The following is a 17694-nucleotide window of genomic DNA, read 5'->3' as shown; positions in this document are numbered from 1 at the left end:
GTCAGAAGTGATTCCTGATTGACAAATTACATAGATTCTTTCATGCAGGGCTCTTTCCTGAAGTCTTCTGCATATATAGCATAAACATTTCATCTAAAACTGGTTAGAATACGTTTCAAATTCTGAGGCATAACATTGCTTCAAAGAATGTTTCAAACTATATCCTCATGCTCTTTAGCTCCCAATGTAACGATAAACTGGAAAAGAAAGAAATGGGGTTATTCAAAATGAGATTTTGCTATAAAGACCATTATAGGACAATATGCCAGTGATGTTGCCCCAATAAAACTTCAGTGAGCAATATCTAAATACATCACAATATTGATTTTGCTGTATTAAAGAAATAGAAGGCTCTGTTTGTAAAGTAGTATTATTTTCTAAATTTTTCTAGGGAATCTTACAAAAATGCACTTGGAACAAAACACATTGTTTATGAATTTCAGAAAAAAAGAAACAAACTAAATTAGGAAAATTAATTGAATCAGTAAGAACCATGCAGCTGAAACGCTTCCCTAGCCTTACTATGCTGCAGAAACAAGTCAATACAAAATATGAAAGAATAAACTTCGTATAACACAAGATTAATGAACTGTATTTGGAATTTGACAGTTGTCTAGGAAACCAAAGGGGAAAAACTGGAACTTCTGTTTGAGAGGCTCACACAGAGTCCTTGGTTGAATGTGATCATTACTATACCAGGAAGGAAAAGCACATAAAGTCAACATGAAAATTGAGTGCTTTATACCCAAGGTTTAATACAGCATATAAAAGATGTGCATGGATTTCTCCAGGGCATTTATTCAGGTGTCATGGAACTGTCTAATAAAATATAATCAAGCCTTAATTCTGGAATGTTTTCCAAATAGAGTATGGAAGCATGACTTACATCTAGTCTGTACCTGCATGTAATAAATCTAAAGGTGCAAAGCCTATAAGTTACAAGTTCTACCATCTCTCTAAAAGTTATCTCTTATAATGTTGAAATTTCAGTATATTAACAAAATATTGTACTAATTAGAGGCCTTTAGCTCTAAGTGATATGTGCTATGGAATGATAGCTAGTGCTGTAGCAGCTACTAGAATTCTAGTATTCTACCTATTATAATACTAACTAAAAAAATTGATTTGTAGGAAATACATGTCAAGTAACTTAAAATGATGTTAGCAAAATCCTTTCAGGAAGACTCCTTTAATGCCCAGTTACACCTTCACTCAGTAGGTAAGACATTCCTTCATAATACTGGTTGAATTTTATTTATATTAATTTTGGTCAGAACTTTTGTCTCAGGTCAGAGACTAAAGCGTCTTCATGCGAGCATTTTGGCTTTAAATATCAGTGACAGGCTTTTCTTTAGACATTTCATTTAAATGACAGTAAACATTAGGATTGCTCTCCTTCAGTTCAATCTGACCTTGGACTCTTGGGACCTTTTGAAATTGCCTACTTATTCTGTCATTTATTGATATTAATCTATTTAATGATATTAAAATATCATTACTGATTGCCTTTCTAACTGTAAAGCCTAGTACTTTTGCCTTCTTCTGTCACAAACAAGCTTTGAAGATTATTGGGCTATTAAGTAAGAATAAACTTAAAAGAATTTTTTTAAAATATTCAAAGCTGTTTGTGATGAGGGAAATTTATTTTGCTCCTTGATAAGGTGCAAGAGTGTAAGTTAGGTGTATACCTTCACTCATCATTTAATAGCGCCCTCTATGTAATGTAAAAGCTATCACACATCTTAGATGCAGAGCATTATTTTTCTTTAAAGTGTGCTTTTCAGTGGAATATCTACTGAAAATAAGAATAATTTTCTATCTGTCTATCCCTGAGTTCCACTGTGGAGTTAGGTCAACTTTGCTAAAATGAATAGGGAGCCTTCATTCCTTTGACTTAATATCCTAAGTTTGTAGTCTAGCAGTTTTATCCTTGCTATTTAGCCACTGCACAAGAACACATGCATTCAAAAGTAAATGTTTTTGATGGTGATAACTGTGGAGAAATTCCTGTCCTCAAGGAAATCAAGTTGGTAACATGTTAATTGCATCTGAGAAAAAAACCCTGCATTTTTAGGTGGGACACAGACGAATACACATTCAGGTTTCAAAGACTGTCACACATATATCTGAAATATTTATAAAAAGGGACAAAAATATTCTTGTATCAGAGTCTTGATACAGTTACACAGTTGTCTTCTGTGCCTGGCTTTTGAGAAGGCAATGAGAGTTGTTTGTCAAGAAAGCACATTCATTTAACATCTGAAAACTTTGTGTTTGGACGTATTTAAAACTGGACCAAGAAATTTAGATTCCTATATTTTTAACCAACACAAATTTGGAATTCCTTAGTGTGTCCAAACAATAAAAGATAGTACAATAATGCCTAAGAAAGGACAGAGTTTTCAGGATATGCAAATCCAGGCAGGCAAGAAATGGGGACATGTGGCCCCAAATTCAGGCTACATGAACTAAAAAAATTTCTGCTTCTATTCCCGGACTACCAGGCAGTGAAAGGACATAATTTATGAGAAATGGTGACAGACTTTCCCTTAATTAATACAGTAGCCAGGCCACACAGTGCTATGTTGTCCTACATAAAAGGATCTCTTTTTCCTGTGAACATTTCATTTCCTCGTTTACTTTTTCATCTGCATTTCTGTAGTGATTTGGACACCAACTTGCAACTTCCTAGAATCCTATATAATCATACATAATAATATTTTATGGTTTAGCACATAAAGGAAGTTTCTCGCTTCACATTGTTCTTAAAATAAATTATGCTAAAAGATCACGAACATTGATCCTCTCCACACTGAAAAGGAGGGCCTTAAAATTAAAAAAGCAACATCTAATTTAGGTATAAATAATCTATAAATGGAAATTTCCTGCAATGTATACTTATCCCAAGATCCTCCTGTTGTGTGGTTACAATGGGTATGTATGGTAAAGGAGATCACAGAACCAGTAGTCCTGATGGTCATCCCAGCCATTTTCCTTACTGGAATCTGTGACATCCTCTCAGATTTACCAGTGTGCCTCATTGCGTTCCTTGAGGAAATCTTGTAGAGAAATGTGAGGATGTGCCTGATGCATCTCACAGACAGGGAGTCAGCTGTCTGTGCTCCTCAGCTGATCTATACACACACAGAGTAACTTCAGCACCTGTGAAACTGCAGCCTTGCTGAGCAGGTGCATCATCTGTGCAATTGATACATCTGGCATGTGCCAGACCCATGCATATGGACTATACACTCAATATATGCATATTCAAAATGGGACCATTTGATAAGGGTATATGATATCCCCAACGTTGGCCCAAAGAAGTAGCAGGAAAAACAATTCCAGCTTGAAAAAGGGACTTGTGCACATGGGTAGCTCCACGATTGCACTTACCTAAGTAAAACTACTCAGTCAAAAAAAGAGCAATAGCAATAAAGAATTATTAACTATACAAATAATTAATCTCATCATAAATAATCTTTTCGTTAAGCTTTTACATGTGAAAAAGCCTCATAAGCTCTTTAATTAAAGATTAACTTTTTTAGATGCATTTTTTACTGTAAAACATATTCTGTGATCTGTCTTAATTGATAGAGTAAGTCAGCAGCAATTTTTTGTAAGAAGATGTTACCAAGATGGGGATTGTTAGCAACAATTTGAAATCACTGGTTTGGGGTGGATTGTCTGATCCTTTTTGTTTGAGATGTGGATCTTTGGGGCTTTTTGCTGTTGTTAGTTGGTTTGTTGTGTTTGTTTGATTGTAATGTGAAGAAATAATTTGGGGCTGCATAATGAAAAAAAGAGAAACTGGATCCTTCTGCGACCTAGAATTTAACTTGCTTACTCCTATTTAGGATTACAGTGGTAGTACATTAGTAGTACATAGTTACTCAAGAGCATATGCTGTACCTACTCTCTATTTATATTTTCAAGTATCACAGTCCCTGCCTGAGCTGCTCGTATCCTTATTCCCTGCTTTACCTCATAAGGCAGGGAAAGTCAGGCAATAACACTAACACAGTAATGTACTGGAGATTCCAGCTGTTCATAAAGACAATTTTGATGAAAGCAGAGGAACAGGTTGTATGATGCCAGCTCCAGTGTCAAGGTCCTATGGGAGTCCTGTTGGTCAATATCAAACTTAGACATGCCATTGCAAGGGGTTTCACAGATTTTAATCAGGAGTAGATGTAATGCATAATATCGGGTTTCCAGTTAAGAGGATGCCTTTTTCCTACAGGTGGTTTTTAGGGTGGTTGGCAGTTGATTTGATGGACTGATTGACACCACAGCTCAGACCATGTACATGTGTTGTGTAAGCAGGGCATCAATTTTACTGTGATGCTTTAAACCATTTATTTATTCAAGTGAGGATGAAAAAACCAATATATCTTGCAAATTGCAACAGTATATATTACTGATTAACAGCTGTAAGGTAAAAAAACAAAACAGAAGACTTATGCTGAGTGGAAAATAAGCTAACTAGAATTTTGTAAATTAAATTTCTAACGTCTAAATATAATTTTATGATAAAGAACAGAGTAAATGCAACTCTCTGAAACTTACTTTCAATTATCACTGTCAGAATTCAGAAAATATAAGAATAAAGTACCAAATATCAGAAACTTGCATTTATTCTCCTTAGGTTTAACTGAAGCAGAGTTCAAGCAATTATTTTCCTTTGTCACCTTATGGCAAGAAGAGCATATAGATAGAAGGGCCAAGATTTGCACTTTCTAGAACAAGGTCAAAACTTGCTTGCCTTGTACATAGCTCTCTTTTAGTATCTGCTCTTCACTGATTCATCAAAAGTTGTGGGACTCCAGAAATGTCATTAGTACATGGCATACACACAACAAATTATATCGGGCTGAGATGGGAGCAGCAGAAGGAAATGGATATCATCAGTCAGAAAGTTCCATGTTACATCCCACTATTCTTTTTTTCTTCAAAAATCCTTGCTCTTTTGAGGGCAAATAAATTTCTCTCCATGCCTAATCTTCATAAGATAAAAGCTAACTCATCTAATGCCATCTGTGAAGAAAAAGAGGTGAAACATGAAAGGTGTCACCAGTATATTGATTAAACACACCCTACTTTTTATGATTTTTTCTTTCCCTTGATACTTGCCACTCCAGGTTACCTGATAATATACAGAAATGACCAAACTACCACTCTGACAGCCTTAGAGAGCACAGGGGAATTGTTTCATGTTCTTCACTGAAAATGTGAAATTGTCTTTCTTTGCTAACATCTAGTATTACCTATGCAGAATTTTGCAATACTGACCTTTATTGACAGAGCTCATAAAATCAGACTTAATGTCTGCTCATTATTGTAAACTGACAACACAAACATCATTTCTGTAAATATCACAGCCTAATAAACAACATATCTGTTTAACAGGTGCTATGAAGCTTCAAATTACTGCAGGAACTCACATTCTTGTCTTTAACAACCTTCCATTCCAAAATGGAGATGTGCAAGAGAGCAAATATTAAATATTAAACTGTTAGAGTTAAAACGTCCCTTCTGAAACTGTTTTCTTGACAAGTCAATTATGAAAGCACAAACGTGATGTGTTTCTAAAACAAGCATCATTATTACTGATTATTTACCTTGGAGTTAAACAAGGATACCCCAAGCACCATAAAGAATACAAATTAAAAACTTCTTTCTTTCACATCATTACTTCAGTTACAGGCCTTGCTTGCTACTCTGAATATCACCTGAGAGCCAATCCTGCTTTTTTATATATATGCATTGAGGAGGTGATTTATAAATTGTGGGCTCCTTATTCTGCTGTTTGGGCTTTTTTTTAAGGCAATTTTTTCTTACTGTTTTCTCTTGGAATAATTTCCAAATCAATACTAATATAACATATGTATCTCTAATGTCTATATGTGTCTGTAGAGCCACGATCGAAAAAAAGAATTCACATAGCAAAGTGATCTTCAGGAGATATTTTCCTTTTACCTTTAATAACTGACAGCTTTAATTATTATGGTAACAATGAATGAGACAATAGATGAATGGACAATGAAATGAAGAAATATAATAATTCTAGGGTTGATATCTTCAAACAACCCTATTAAGGAGTATATATTAAGCTTTACAGTAATAACACAGACAAAATGTGAACTACACATTTGGCGTGGACTTCTGCTTAATAAACAGTCAGTGAGTCCATTCTCTCCTACACACAACCATGAAAAAAAATGGCACAGAAAGAAAATATTTCCTTGTATTTTTTTACAAAATTTAGCTAATAAGGGAATTTATTCAAATACCACCATATATATACCATATATATATAAAACAGCATAGATTTTATCCCTGAATCATCAGAATCCTGAGTCTAAATATCACCAGATTTTTCTTCCTAGGAAACAAGGTCACTTCTATAAAATGCTTGGAATTAATGCTGTATACCTTGACAACAAAATGATCTGATTTTGTGAGGAAGACTACTGCATTACAACATCACATTAAGAGACCAGATATCAGACTTAACAGGGTTAAAAAGAAAAAAAATCACACCATCATCACAATCAGTCAGTACAAAATGGCTTTGAATTCCCCATTCCATCCTTGACTCTACCTTAACAGCAAACCAGAGGGAAAAATCCAATTCCAAAATGTGGAAAAGACCATGTTGCCATGATTGATTATGGGTAAAATGAAACGTTTTGCAAGCTTACCTGATTGAAAGAGAATGAAAAATCACTGCAAAGCCCAGCATCCAAAAATAATGTAATACATGTCTCCTCCTGAAACCGTCCAGATTTCCATCCACAAAGCCTTACTAATTGATCACAATTTCTGTATTCTCGGTGGAAAACACAGAGACCTTTCCAGAATGCTCTCTGCTTCTGCCTCCGCTTCCTGTTCTCAGTCACTCTATGGTACCCAACATATACGAGAAAACAGCTTATTCTGCGCAGGGGGGCCGGGAGGGGAGGCAGGGGCGCAGTGACGAGCCCAGCCCGCAGCACCTGACGTGGCAGCTCCACCTACTGGTGGCGAGCCCGAGCCGGCGAGCGCGGCCGCCCGGCCTGGAGCCTCCGCTCTGCCGCCTTGCAGCCCGCCGCCTCCTCTGCTCGGACCCGCGCTGCCGGCAGGCAAGGAGCAGAACACACCCACGGGGCCACACCGATTACTGAACAACCCCTCCAAATGCCTTTTGCATGAAATAATTAAATTTTGAAGCCGTTGGCCGTATACATTGAACAGAGCATTCGGTTTTAAATGTGCTGTTTCCTTTAAAATGCATGGGAACAGAGGAATGTGTAAATAACAGACTCCCTAACTGCCTCCCTAACTGGTGCATGTAGAACTTGCTAATTATCTTGATACTTTCTTATTCATTAAAACCTATCATGTATTTTTGGCACCATGTTCACGTCTTTCACATGTGTAAAATGTACTATGCTTATGTAAAATCAAAGCTCAAAGTCTTTCCCTTAGACAGGCTTCCTGGGCATGTGCAGATTTACATCTGATTACCTAGAATTCCTCTGGCCATCCTGGGAAGAATTATTAGAGCACTGGCTCCAGCACCACCTCTTCCACGAGCAGCAGTATTGAGTGGATAATATCCTTCGGGCAGCATATTGTTGTGTCCTGCCTGGCAGCTTGAGGAGCGTTGTGTCTGTGCAAAGTGAAGTGCAGAAATGCTGAGCAGTGTCAGCAAGTATGTGCAATATGATGACTCAAAGCCTTGGGGTAGAGACTGCTACAGATCCCACCTAATTGAAAATCAAGCTACCAGCTTTCATGTTCAGTCATGTGGGATTTAATAAACAAACACGATTCCACAAAACAAGAATAAATGAGTATAACAAGCAATTAATATCTTGCTTTCTTGTAGCTCCTGTAGTTCCTTTAAATGCCTCTTCTGCAGAGCTTAGAAACAGCCCTATTCTCTGTCCCCTGGTCACACAGATTGTTTTGGAAGCAAGGACCCCAGGGCAGCCAGCAGGTATCCACCCTGATGGCCCCTACCAAATCACAACTGCACAAAGCAGCAGGAGTAGTGATAACTGCCTACAACTCATGTCCCATATCCCTCATATCAACAGATATCCCCTTTGCACTTAGCATTTATCCTAAAACATTTTGTGTCAGTTTGTGAGAAGTCCTTTTGGTTTTGGTTACACTTGCTGTGTGCTTGACAGATATAAACACCAAATTCCTGAATCTGGCAGGAGGAAACAGGAATACATTTTCAGGGGATGTATGTATTCTGTATGTACAGAATAATCTCTGTGTACCAAGGAAAAGAGATGTATCCTTACATTCAAAATGTTTGGGTTTTGTAAACCTGGGGCATACAGGGACACTCCTCATCATACTGCTCACACAAGTCCCCCAGTTTGCTTCAAAGAGATGTCTGGAATTTTTAATATCAAAAAAAAAGTTCTTGAGGGTCTTAGGAAGTTTTCTTTAGAAAGTCTTTATGTCATTGTCCAAAGGTAATCATCATCTAGTAACATCAGAGAATTAAAGGGGAGCAATACATGTTGAATCTGTTTTTCCTGGAAAAATAAAGAAATGTGAATCTAAATAACAAACCATTTCAACTTTGTTAAAAAATAAAAAGCATTCTCCTTAATACTAGCTGTGTAATTCCAACAGAAACAGGTCTAAGAAAAACAGTTTGTAACCTGAGTTGGTTCAGAGGTTTGATTCTTTGTTAAATTGTATAAGAGTTTAGTCTTAGAATACCTAGTTTTTGTGAACTAATGTTGCATAAAATGGTTAGATTAACATCAAATTACTAGAGAACCCAGTCCTGCTTTTTTGTGATACTGTCCTTATATTTATTGCAATCCTCTGTGATATGCCAGTTGGCACAATGACTATACCTAATGTATTTGTCTGTACCAAGACAGCCTTCTCATAGGTGTAGGTATGCTATTAGAGAAATGTTATGTCAGTAATATAAACACTTCAATTATCAATCTTCACACTAAAAGAAAAGTCCAGAAAATCCAAGTTTTGTTTGTAGAAATGCTCATGCCACACAAAGTCATGGCAAATGTTCATTTACAGAATCACAGAATGGTTGTGTTGGAAGGAACCTCTGGAAATCATGTAACCCAACCTCTCTGCTAAAGCAGGCTCACCTCGAGCAAGTTGCAGGATCACATACAGCTGGGCTTTGAGTATCTCCATGCAAGGAGACAACTCAGCCTCCCCCGGCAGTCTGCTCCAGTGCTCTGTCACACTCTAACTGAAGAACTTTTTCCTCGTGTTCAGAGGGAACTTCCTGTGTTTCAGTTTGTGTCCACTGTCTCTTGTTCTGTCACTGGGCACCATCTGGGCACCATCTGGTCTCATCTTCTTGACATTTGTCCTTAAGATATTGTATGCGTTGATAAGAACTCCTCTTGGCCATCTCCTCTCCAGGCTAACCAGGTCTAGGTCATACACAGCTCATGTGCGGCCTATATTCTTCTTTATTCGTGTACAGACTTTGAATAATGTTCTTAAGAACTTTGAAATCTATCAGTGGCACAAACAAATAGCTATATACATTTATAATATAAATGCATCAAACCATCTATATGGAACAACTCCTTCCAAACCCCTGAATTTTTAAATATGAAAATTTCATTTTTAAAACCCTCTATATTAAATGTTTATATGTGATCAATAGTATATATACAAAATCTCCCTCCTCCCTTTCTTCTGCCTCACTAGATACCACTGCCAGATCTGAAAATCACAAGTGACCATTCAAAGGACAACAACAAATAGGCTGCCTTGGCAAAAGTAATTTATAACAATTCCAGCATGACACTTGTTTAAATTTAAAATATGATTACAACTTTTAATGAATCATCACTGAAAGTTCAACTCAGAAATTACATTTAAAAATGTAACTTGAAAACCCCTGACATTTCTAAATAATCTTTCTGGGAATCCTGCCCCAAGTGCAGTTTTGCTCCCAGTAAAGACTGAATACATGCAAAGCTATCCAGTCACTTTTAACTAAACAGCTCAAATACAAATGTTGAAATATCTTAGTTCCAAAGAGGAAAATAATTTTGAAGCGTTAAATATGAATGAGTACAGCCCCTGTATGGGGTTTCATAAGGGCAATCCCTGTACATAGCTCACATGTAAGCTTTCAGCAATTAAGTTATCAACTTGTTTTAACATCAAATATTTTATTTTATGAATACAATTATTTTTTGTCAACAATTCTCCTTAGTAATTCTCAGGCACTGTTGTGAATTAATGTACTTAAAGGCACCAAAATATAAAATGATATTATCTCTATTCCTTCAACTACTTACCAATGTTACCTGTTGAAAGAAATCAAAATTGCAGTACTTAGCTAAGTGTAATGAATGTGAGTTTAATTCAAGTTCAATGCTGGCTAATATAAGTGCATAAATCTCTTCAATTTCTCTCTTTCTTTTTCTCCTTTTATCGCTAGTGTGCCAAATAAAAAACCCCTGCTTTTAATAAATTCTGTACCAGCTACTAATGCATATTTACAAACCATGGACCTAACACAGTAGCTTAGTAGCTTTTCAACTAATAATTTGCATTTTTACTTGAGAATCTATTTTAACAGGCCATAGAGCATACTATCTGAAAAATTAGCTGTTTTAATTATTCCTAACATCGTAGTAAAGATATATGATAAGCAATCTGTACTTTAATGGTTATAGATTTTAATAATAACAAAATTATTTTAACATTATGTTATTAAATAATAGTTAAAGCCCTCCAAATCTTGTAGAAGAACCAATACAAAGGCCATATGCAAATGGACTCCATTGTGATAATTCCATTCATTCAGTAAAAATCAATTAAAAATAATTCACAAAGCATAAAACACCCCAACCACCTTTCATATGGGCCTAAGTGCTTCCAAAATATTGATCTTAGTTTACAAGTTTCCTGTCATTTAGATGAACTACAATCACAATCATAAAGTTATCATGAACTGAACAAAATGTACACAACAATCACCGCTTAGAGGTATCTTAAAATGTTCACTTATAAATGCACATAATATGTTCATATATTTAGAAAGAGTAGGACTCTTTTGTATCCACATTTTGAAAAAATAAAATAATTGTATGAAACTGATGTCTAAGTTCAAGATAATTACCAGCAAACAATAATAAAATAACTGGTCAATAAGAAAAACTTTCTTATGCCAGTGATCCTCAAGGTAGAGGTGGGCCTAACTGCACCTTCAGGAGCTTTGCAGCCAACCTCACTGGCACTGTTCACTACTCCGTGGGAGATTTGGTGAAAAGTTCCATAGGTTAACTGGAAAGATGTAGCTTTCCCACCATATATGTTCTAAATGTTTCTGCCCTCTAGTATGTAGTAGGCACTGTATCTGCTGCCACTGCAGAAGTAGTTTACAAATTTCCAAGTGGTAGAAGCAATATTTATACTAATCTTGCTAATCTTGCTTGATAAGTTTTTTTTAATTTTATGTTTATTTAATCACAAAACAGGAGAATCACAGAAGGCAACTTATTTATTAGTAAATATGTTTTTTGTATGTCATATGCCTCAAGAACTTACAGGGATACAGACAAACAGGTTAGGAGAATTTTGAGAAATATTAGATATTTATGTGAGTAATAAAAGTTAGAACAGGGCATAGGCACTGACTCAGATAATAAGGGTTCAGTATCTAAGGCTTGCACTCTTCTTGTATAACTTCCAGAAATTAATGTATGTATGTGTCTTAGTTCGTCTCCTATGAAATGGAGATAATTCCTGATGTCAGAAGGGGCTATAGCATAAATTAATTTTGTTAGACAACAAAGCTCTAGAGATCAAGAGTGAAGAAATATTTTGTTATTCCTTGTAAAGTCCAAAGAGGCCAACCAGGCCTAGGAAGCTATTATTTCAAGCACCATATGTTCACAGGACATGGACAATGTTCAAAAGGATCTAACATATATATGACAAGACCAATAAACAAAGATGAAATGAAAGCAATCGATTTCAGAGTGAACAAATACAATTTAAGGTAGGCAGATTTTAAGAGGTGGAGAAATGAATTAAATGATACCTCAGCAACAAGTGCACTAGTGTGCTCTCAGAGCTAGTAACAAAATCTAATAATGTTCTCCCAGGACACCTATAAACAGAGAGATTGCATTCATATGTTTTCATTCCATTTATTGCTACTGAGTCATGTGGTTTAATTGGTCAGATGAAGGGTAATCATCACTTGGAGAGAGGGGAGGTTTTGTTAAGAAAACCTCAAGTTATGATTTATTTATTTGCTAGTCTTTAAAAGCTGGAATGCCTAGAATAATTGCTCTGTTTAATAACATATGCTTGCCAAGTTGATCTTGCTTTAGAAAGTTTCTCTGTCTCTCATAGTACATGTAGCAGTTATCTGTACTAAAAATAGTACCTTTATAACTAAACTATGAAAATATATTACACTGAGAGAGAAACATTTCAAACAATTTACTCCAGCATGTTAAAGAAAAATAATTGTACTTTGATCGGCTTTTGGCCAAGAATGATAAGGATAGAGAACATCATTAAACTGCTGCACTGAGTTTTAAAGTACAGGTACACAATGTCACAGAGAGAAAAGATAGAAGTGATATGTTCTTTCAAAAACCATTGTACTTATTCCTTTTCAAATCTGTATCCATCATTGGTCATTAAAAGAGACTTCAGTGTTAGCCTCAGGCAGCTAAGAAATTACTGGCTTTAAAGTTTGAAAATATTGTAAACGTGATATAAAATAGTCCCTTCTTCAAAAGTAGATACCAAGACAAGAGAATTTTTATTATGTAGAAAAATTTTCAGAAATCTTTTAAATTCCAAAGCTTTTTTTTTTTCAGGCAGAGGTAAAATGTCTAATGGCCTGCACTAATACACCTCAGATGCAAATATTTTAGATCTGAAAGAAATGTAAAAAAATTCAAAGATTGGTAATGATTAATAGTCACCAAAGCAGTTTCTCTTAAAGTAACTAGAACTGGGAAGAGAATATTCTTCATGTTTAGAATAACATTAAATTTCAGTTTCACTTCAATGAGTAATTTGCAAAGGTGACTCTCAGATGTTAAAGGCAAAAATAATAGGCTTTATGATTTCATAAGAACTAAACAAAGGCCAATAAATTTTGATTGAGATTCATTTATATCTTTTTATAAGATTACACATCAATAAACCACTGTTCAATCTGCCGACCTGTCTTTTGCCTGAGCAATTTCCAGATTTAGGTCCAGAGTTTGAGAGTTAAGAGATTTCTGGACTAAAAAAAGATAAAAAGTAAAAGAAAGGGTTCTACATATGTGAAGCAGCTATTTCTTTGAGGCATGTAAACGACAGGTGTAGATAAGTGTCTGTTGGCCAGAACAGCTCCAAGCATTGCTCCTTAAGCTTAACATCCCATGCGCTGTGGAAACTGGAGTTTGACCTTTTGCTCCATCTCTTCTGGGCAAATGTTTTTGCATGATTTAGTAGAATGGTTATTTTTTATGCAGATGACTGTTAGCCATGCTCTAAGAGGCAAAGAGAGATTTCTGGTAGAAATGAGCTCTATCAGCATGGCTGAATAAGCAGAGAGATTCTTCCAGCTATCCTAGTTTTAGGAGACTTGAAAAAAAAATCAGAAAATGAGATTTATTCAACGCATATTTGTTTTCATTCCTATGGAGTTCCTATAACTACTATTAAAATGGTTAATAAAACCAGGAATAATTCATGTTTGTAGGTGTTGAATAGCTTTAGGAGATTTAGATTCAGCTATGAGAGATTTGCTAGGATCTCTTTGGATCTCTTCTGAAGTTTTCATAGAGAAACTCTTTACTTTCTCACTGTAACTGCTTGAAAGTTTGTGCCACTTTGTGAAAAATCCAGTTTGTATGGGAAAATAAAACCTTAGAAAACTCCAGAGAATGAGCAGTTAAGTCTATTTAATTACTGTGGCACTTTATTGTGGTATATCAGAGATCTTATAATATCTTATTTCAATTTTACTTCTCATGAAGATACAGAAAATCAAATCTCACTTTGCCAGTGAGCTTTAGCACTGAGATGTAATTGCCATATACCTACAGATTTTAGAAATGAGGAGTAGAAGGATTAAGATTAGATAATAAAAGCTTCTCTGAGTTTGTGTATATTTTTTATAATGCAAATGAAATTAATATTTATTACCAGTACACCTTTAACTAAATTGCTCCTCTACTGCAAAGGATTACATATTACTACTATTCTAAGTAATAAAGATTGATATAATTTTCAAATTTCTTGCACAAGTGTTATCTCATTTTTAATAGTACAGATGTTATTAATTCAAATTATATTTTTTCTTAGATAGCATAGAAGTTCCTGTTTAGTTTATGAAGTTGAATTTATATTCAAACCTTTAATATTACATACCCCAATGAAATGATAATTTTCCAAAAAATACATTCAAAAAGTGACTTTAGAATTAGGCTTTTGAATATGAGCTTCAGCATTTTTGATTTCAAGTAGGCCTATATGCATTTATGACGCATTTCAACATTTATATAAGGTTGTCAAAGTATACTGCAAAGGGAGGTGCTGGGAGATGCGGGCACTGAGGAGCGGAGCCCGTGGAGCCGGGCCGCGCTCCAGCACCGCGGACAGCGCCGGCCGAGGGTAACACTGGCGGCACTTCGCGGGGAAACCCTCACAAGTGTGAGCAGCTCTGTATAAAGGAGTATTTTAAGGAAAAAGTTCCTTAAAGTCAAACTAGAGCGCATTTTTTGGTGCCAACGGGATTTCTAAGGGATTTCAGTCCATGCTTGCACAATAGGTATTCTGAACTATTATTATCACTGCTTGCACTATTTTAGTATTTTGGAGTCCTTTCAGGGTCCAAGATCCCAAAGCAGAGCTTGAACAAGCATGAAAATGGATCATTTTCCTGGGACACTCCAAGGCTTTGGAATAACTGTGATGAGTGGTTTAAGCTGACAAAAATATCCGTCATTACTCAAATGGACTGTCTCTTCCGCTACTCCCTTGTGTTGACAACACTGATTTTTGTGATGAGTTAGATCATGGTTCCCAATTATAAGTACACGGTTTTCATCTAGATCCATTCCTAGTTAACTCTGCACTTTTTTCCTCCCCCAGGCCCCATGTTTTGGTATGATTAAATTTTTCTCCACAGCTGAGAATTGCTGAGCCAACCCCACATGCAGGTGGCTGCTAGCTGTGTGATGTGACAGAGCAGGTGTACGTGATAGAAATAGAAGATAAAAGTAGAAACAGTCAGCTACACAGCATTCCAGTGTAAGGTATCCTTTAGTAACACTAAATCCAACACTGCTATTATAGGAATTGTGGCTAGAGACAACTGGGGTGAGGCAGTCAATTTGTATATTAGTCTTTTACAACTAATAGTATCCAGAATACCAAAGATCAGTTCTAAGATGCTATAAAATGCAATGGAAACTTGGATTAAAGTAAATAAAACAGCTCACCCTAAACACTCTTTATTGAGCAATAATGTAATAGTTCTTGCTACATCCAAACATTCATTCCTTCTGTCTTACTTAACAACTTTATTTTTCTTCTGGCTTTCAATAAATATATAAATGTCATTTGTGTTTTGCAGGATCAATAATCAAAGGAAGACAACCTGCACACTTACTTGCCACTATATCTGTAGTGGGGAGTAGTGCACAAAGAATGATTTATTTCTAAACAAAACATGCATTAGTACATAGTAAAATAAAGATATCTGGCAGTTCCTTGAGTTTTCTGCAGTTATGTGTATACTGATGTATTCAAATATTTACCTCATTGTAAGGAAAAAAAAAAAAAAGACAAAAAAAAAGAAAAAATCGTGTTGTGTACTTTAAATGTCAAGGCAGTTGTCAGGAATTGGTAAGCACTGCTCAGTGTTGCCGTTCCTGTAGTTAAAGCTGTGCACTCGAGGGTATCGCGGTGCTCAAGCTGCGCGGGCAGGGTGTGCGGGCTCCAGCGCGCTCGCTCCTGCCAGGAGGTGGAGCCAGCACGGAACCCGCTGCCGCTTCGTTTCCTCCCTCTCCGCTCTCCCCCCTCCTTTTTTTCCCCCACGACCAATTTTCTGATCGATGCTGGGATTCAAGGAGTGAATCTCAGAACAGGAAGCAGACGAAGAGACTACAGAATACTGCAGAGACTCCTTTGTTGCTTTTGTGGGGAGGTTCTTTATTTCTTTCCTTTTTCATTTCAGTGAAATCAAGAGTTTACAAGCTTCTTTGCCCAGGAACCTGTACCTGCAGTAGAAGGAGCCTCTCATCATCTATCTACAAGTGTATGGATATTTCTTATGCTATGATTTTTAATCCTCCTTTAATCAGGTAAGACAACATTATATTTAATTAGAATGCTAAAAGCCAACAAATTCTAGCTGGTTTTTACCAAGATTTTTCTCTTGTGGTGCCACACCTAGTTTTCAATTAATATTAATAGAGCGAGAGGAGAGGAAATAATAGCCATCTTTGCCACTGCATGGATTTTTCATAGCATTCAATCAGGTCTTAGCACAATAATGAAAAATAATGTTGCTCTTTGCAGCTTTCTGGTCCTATGTTTTTTAAGCGTGCATGTTCATAATAGGAATTATTTTTGAGTTTGTGGTTTTCATCTTAATTGTGATAATTTGTTGCTGCTGTTTTAAGGTGGTCATCCACAAGTGTTTTCTTTTTCTGTGGGAGGCTATATTGGTGCTGTATTCTGAATACAAATTTGAATGTCTTTTAAAGCACACAACTGCATCTCTGGGATTGCACAATTTTGATGCAGAGATGTACTGTTGCTTCTTTATAGCATTTTCAGTGTGAGGCTGTCTTTACTTCATAAATTCATATATTTTTTTTTCTGTGAGGCATAGGAGATTTATAGGATTCTCCCCTCCCTCATCTCCCAAAACAGCCTCTCCCTGATGGAAGACAGAATGGAGGACTTGTCTGTGACTAAACATGGTTTTGCACTGCTGCATATACCATATGAAACACAGCTGTTTTATGACTTGTTTTTTATATATAAGAATGAAATTTTTATTTTGAAACTTCATTCCATATTGCATGAGAGAGAAAAAAATATTCCTTTCATTATTTTTTTAGAAGCATGATACCCACTGGGAGAGACAGCAGAATGACTCAGGAGGTGGGAAGCTCATGCAGCACCCCCTGACTCTTCTTTCAAACCTTCTGGTCTTTTTTCTACCTTCTCTTCATTACATCAATAATGGTTTTAGTTGGTAAAAACAACACAGAAATGCATTGACTTACAAAGTCATAGATCAGAGAAGGGTCTCAATAACCAGGTTGTGAAAAATACAGAGACTGTGCAATCAGTTTTTTCCCTGTTGCTTTCTATTATAAGGTGGTAAGTGGCACTTCATCAAAATTTTCACACACCTGTGAAAAGGCAAACTTTTTTCTTTTTGTGGTGATTAGTGAAGCAACAGAAAATTGCCTGTTGGGATTTGAATGCTCGATGCTGTGTTGGCTTTAGATGATTCCATAGATACAAGTGAAACATTAAGAAGGTTCACACACATTCTCGCCATCTCTGCAGGTTGCCTGCTTAGCTGCATTTTTCTGATCAATGTTTTCAATATGCATTATCTGGTTATGGCTGAGCCATTGCAATGTCTGAAGGTCTCTTCACTAGATGGTAAAGGTTCCTTCATTATTGAACGGATCTGGAGAAATG

General features: G+C 36.1%; 2 protein-coding genes across 9 annotated transcripts in view; one reads left to right on the top strand and one right to left on the bottom strand.

Moving 5' to 3' along the window:
• Positions 1-6958, bottom strand: part of LOC128938029 (sodium channel protein type 2 subunit alpha-like) — a 66986-nt gene extending 60028 nt beyond the window's left edge. For all 8 annotated transcript variants that reach the window (XM_054277979.1, XM_054277978.1, XM_054277985.1 and 5 more), the window contains exon 1: positions 6702-6958. The gene's annotated coding sequence lies outside the window, so the exon portion shown is untranslated. The remainder of the gene's footprint in view (positions 1-6701) is intronic.
• Positions 6959-16026: 9068 nt separating this feature from the next.
• Positions 16027-17694, top strand: part of SCN2A (sodium voltage-gated channel alpha subunit 2) — a 73565-nt gene continuing 71897 nt past the window's right edge. Inside the window, exon 1 of the mRNA XM_054277675.1 lies at positions 16027-16334. The gene's annotated coding sequence lies outside the window, so the exon portion shown is untranslated. The remainder of the gene's footprint in view (positions 16335-17694) is intronic.

This window comes from Melozone crissalis, unplaced genomic scaffold, assembly GCF_028551555.1.
Source record: "Melozone crissalis strain CALT ecotype California unplaced genomic scaffold, PUWL_Pcris_2 ptg000023l_1, whole genome shotgun sequence".
Lineage (NCBI taxonomy): Eukaryota > Metazoa > Chordata > Aves > Passeriformes > Passerellidae > Melozone > Melozone crissalis.
This window is presented reverse-complemented; position numbering and strand designations above follow the sequence as displayed.